Consider the following 4,803-nt stretch of genomic DNA (forward strand, 5'->3'; position numbering starts at 1 on the left):
TCATGATTTAAAATAATTTTCATGTGAACTAAATGCAAGGAAATGTTTGTGTGTATACTTGAATAGAAATACTATAAAAAGAGAGGGATTTTATGAACTGATCTGGTTTGAGAGGAGGTAGTGTCATATTATATAAGGCATACTTTTTTCTATATATCTAAATAAGAATTTTATTATAAAAGAAAGGATTCTTATTGTAAGATTATTCTGTTATAAAGTATTATTTTTGCTTTTATTTACTATTGATATTTGAAGATTATGCAGCTGAAAATAAATACTAATATGAAATATTTTCAAAGTGTACTTGATTTTACAAAATATCACAGGTCAGCTGTGAATTGAAGATATTTGGAGAGTATCTGAAATATTAAAATAAGTGGCTGTTGATGCTGAGCAGCCCAACGACAGTACAAGGGACTACCGTGATACAGCTGACCTGTCCAAACCTCAGCTCTCTTGGAAGAGACCTTGAAATGCTATAAATTGTTTAGGTCAAAAATATTTGGCTGACTTATACTGGATGCCATTTATGTCCACCACAAGACAAAAATTTCTAACCACACTCTGTTTTTTCTGAGGTGTTTTTTTTCTTTCTTTCTGTCCCTTTTTTTCCTGTGTTGCCTCTGACAAAAAGTCCATTAAAGATAAAAAAAAAAAAGAGAGAGAATTAGAGATACATGGGAGCTTAACTCCTATATGTGACAGAGGGTGTGCAATGCAGTATTAGTGGTTTAATTTTGACCTGCCTGAGATCCTGTAACCATATGACACACAGACTTAGGGCAAGGGGGAATTCATTCATAATAATCATTTTCCCAGAGGAAAGAAAATCTGGTTTAAATCCATTTTCCTCTTTCTTGGTCCTTAGTATTTCCTGACACTGCATTATTTACCTGTAGTGGTGACAGGCTTCTTTCTTTCTTTCTTTCTTTCTTTCTTTCTTTCTTTCTTTCTTTCTTTTTTGTGGAAAGAAAATTAGTTAGAACTGATTGTTAGAAGGCTCACTGATTGAGTAATTAATTAATTAAAAATTATTCATTCATAAACCTCTGGAGAGGTGGAAAGGGAAGGTTAAGAGGTTCAGAGTGGCTGTAGTCTTCAGTGCCTCTTTGCTTATTATTCATATGCAATCGAGAAACTCATGGCAGGTATTCCAGCTTGCTCATCTTTTGGAAAACAGAGCCTGCAAGGTGCAAACAGTAACTGTCTACTACCAACAAAAGCATGTAAATCATGGAAAACATTCAATGTGTCTTCGGTGTTTAAAAGTTATATCCAATGTTTTAATACAAATAGAGTCCTAAAATGTGTGGACCACCGGGGGGATCACAGTCTGGTACGGAATAGAGCAACAACTTCACCAGAGTGTGTGCTGATGAACCAACGGTTCTAATGTCCCTCGTCCCTTCCCCACCCAGACTTTTCTCGCGCAGTCTTCTCATTCAACTTATGTCTACCTCACGTGTTAAACTCCCCACCTCCAACCCCTGCTTCCCCAATTCCAGGGTCCTATTGAAGGGACATTAAAAAGTCTAATTACTTTTTAAATAAAGTAATTTAAACATCTTCTATCCAAATGTCGTCTCTGTGTGTGTTTGTATGTCTGTGAGAGGGTTTGGGGGTGGGAATGTGGCTTTCCTTAAAAACAACAACAACAACAACAAAAGCCCATGAAGTTGTTGATTTTCAAATAAAAGCTGTTCTTTCTTTAAAAGAAATTCCCTCTGCCGTACTGATACAGCCAAGGAAAACTACAGCCTGTTTTTAAAATAATATGTTTTTCTGTATTCTAAATTTGCCATCTATAAATTTTGGTTAAAATTTAAAGTGTATACTTCAAATATCTTACAATATTTGTCAGCCCTCAATAAAGCTGAAAAAAATGTCTTGCCATTTATCTGAATTGCAAAAAATCTTTGAAGGCACATTGCACAGTGTTGAGAATTAGAAACGTAAATGCGTAAGGGGCTCCTGAATAAATAAGCCAAGAAGGCACCAGTCAGTCTCAGGGGTTCTTGCTTCAAGTTCTTTTCAAGGTGCATAAACTAAATTGTGCTACCATGTTAAATAATCTTAGTGGCTTAATGCAGCAAAATTTATTTCTCACTAAGGCAAAGTCCTCTGTGAGTCTGGGTGACACTTTGGGACAACTGTCCATGTCATGGCAGCTCAGCAGGCTTGTGGCTTTTCCAGGAGTGTTGTGGCAGGCAGGGGAAGGGACAGAGTGGAAAACTGAGCACAGGCTTTTATTGGCTCAGCCGTAAAGCCCATATGTCACTTCCATTCACAGGTATTACACAGAGCGTTAGCCTCAGTCCCATCTAACAGCCATAGGAAGTAAGAACTGGTATTGGGAAGTCCTAGATGTATATCTAGAAAAGAGGAGAATTTTTAAGAAAGTGGAGAAATCCCGAGCGCCAGAAAGGCATTTCTTTATTCTCATAAACTATCACTGGAGTTTTTACTGTGATACGCCTCTGCCTGATGGAGACTGTAATGAGATGAAAGAAAGAGTTCCTTGAGAAAGAGAAAACAGCCAGTGCCTATTCAGTGCTTCATAGCTTGGAGAGAAAAGGGAAGAAGGATGTGACAGTAGTTGAAGGATACCAAAACTTCACACATTAAAATTTTTTAAAAATCTGCTAATAATATAGTGCCTACCAAAGAAAGTAGAGTGAGAGGAGGAAAAACACTATTCATTTAGTTAGTGTGGATTAATGGCTACTCTCATGTCTCCTGAGCAGAAGGATTTACTAAAACAACCTCTTAGTTTCATTTTGTGCTAACAACTCTACCGACTACCTTAATTAATTGCCCAAAAACTGTTAATAACCATGTCATCATAGACCATCATGTAAATGAGCTTTAAAAGTAAAATCTGAAGAGCAATCTTGCCATTCATTTATCTGAACTAATTATAATGTAGGAATAATTCTCACAGCAGGTGAAAACTGAGAAAAAGCATGCTTTTGCAGGAAAGCAAAACATTTTAGATTTGACATCAAAATTTTGGGAGAAACAAAGAGCTTCCTTTATTGCAAGGCAGAGTATTTTAAGTTTGTTATTTTAGTTACATTAATATTTTTAATGACCTATTCGTAAAAAATCAAAGAAGACATGGTGCTTGCTTCTATTAGCACATATACTAAAATCGGAATAACAGAGAGAAGATTATTAGTTTGGCCCCTGTACAAGGATGACATGCAAATTTGTGAAGCATTCCATATTTTTAAAAAAAGATATGGAGGATTGTGTTCAGTTTTCTTTTTAATGTTGATGAAATAGAATATTATATTCTCATTTTATTTTCATGAAGAAATTATTTGTAGAATCAACAAGGAAGAGAAGGTGTTACACTTGAAAATCAATGGATATTCATAAATTGACTGGTTGTTTTGTTTTGGTGACAGTATAACTTATAGCTATAAAATGTAGAATATATCCTGTGTTATTTCAGTGGTGGAGAAGTGGATAACCTTGTGCCTGACAAAATGGAGCTAGAGGCCATGAGGAGATACACCAGCCCAGTGAACCCGGCTGTCTTCCCCCATGTGACTGTGGCGCTGTTGGCCATTGACATGTTCTTCACCTCCTGGTTCTTCATTTACAAGGTTACCTCCACCAAGTACACTCATGATGTCTATAAAGAGCTCCTCATCTCCTTAGTGGCCTCGCTCTTTCTGGGCTCTGGAGTCTTTTTGCTGTTCTGGGTTGGCATCTACAGATGAGCTCTCAAGGGGTCCATCCAGGCAGCTTCACTGAATCCCTGCTTCCATAAATTAATTTGTTTACTATTGTTGGAAGTGTCCTACCTGCTGCTTATGATAAAGGCAGATATGTGACCATCAAAAAAATGTAGAATATATTATTTCTTAGGAAGGCAGCCTGGTGCGGTGAAAAGTGATGGATAGAAATTCACATCCTGATACATACTTTTGAGCAGTGTGAGTTTGGGTTTACTACTTTTTACCTCATGAAGCCACAGGATGCAGAATTGGTATGAAGACAAGCTGTTATGGTATGTAATGGACCCATCTCTGTTCTTGACATATGGTTAAGTATTTATTGTAGCTATATTTTTTCTTGTTTTTCACCTTTGTAAGTTTAGTTATTTACATTTTCCTGAATTTTATTACCTTTCCTTTTGAGGAACAATCATGTTATTTATAAACTAATTTATCCTATAATGTTAAAAAGTGTTCAGAAAGACTCCAAAGGGGAAAATATCTGGAAACTTTCAAGAATAGTCTCAGTGAGAAGGAATCTTAAAACTCTTTGTAGAAGCAGATGGTAGTTTTAAAGTCTGCATCTAGTGAAATGAATGGTTTAAAATTTTAGTTTTCCATGTGTGAGAAAAGTTGCAGTATCAGCATAGGTGGGAAAAAAGCTATATGCCCTGATCTTTAAGTTGTCTATGAAAGTATATATAAAAGGAACTCATTAAAGTTATTTAGAAGAGGAAGAATCTCATGAACTTCCTTTACGTTGCCCATTCTGACCTGGGATAGATAGAGAAGTAGAAGAGCACAAGGAATCCTAAGCCACAGAAAGTAATTTCTTTATTTTTAATAAAATATCAATGGAGATTTTACTATGATATGCTTCTGTAGGATTTTGCCTTCATTTTGATTTCAATAAGTGAAAACTTTGGAGGGTGGCATATAGGCTTGCTAATAACCTCACCTAGCTCAACTTCATGTTCCATAAAGTATTAATATCTTTTGTTAAGAAAGGTCATCCAAAACTTGTAAATAAAGCAGAGGATGACTGAATGACTTGTCAATGTCATTGTTTAACAGACCT

The 4,803-nt window shown here is 36.0% G+C and overlaps 1 non-coding gene and 1 pseudogene across 1 annotated transcript; both read left to right on the plus strand.

Moving 5' to 3' along the window:
• Window positions 1-3,120: 3,120 nt before the first annotated feature.
• LOC112834425 (U6 spliceosomal RNA) lies at window positions 3,121-3,231 on the plus strand. The gene has a single exon (XR_003210905.1). It is a non-coding gene; the product is annotated as a U6 spliceosomal RNA (small nuclear RNA).
• A 260-nt stretch (window positions 3,232-3,491) lies between these two features.
• LOC112820044 (dolichyl-diphosphooligosaccharide--protein glycosyltransferase subunit TMEM258 pseudogene) lies at window positions 3,492-3,728 on the plus strand (annotated as a pseudogene).
• The last annotated feature ends 1,075 nt before the right edge of the window (window positions 3,729-4,803 follow it).

Source organism: Callorhinus ursinus, unplaced genomic scaffold (assembly GCF_003265705.2).
Source record: "Callorhinus ursinus isolate GAN/ISIS: 27379988/994484 unplaced genomic scaffold, GSC_fseal_2.0 scaffold1, whole genome shotgun sequence".
NCBI classification, from domain to species: Eukaryota; Metazoa; Chordata; class Mammalia; order Carnivora; family Otariidae; genus Callorhinus; species Callorhinus ursinus.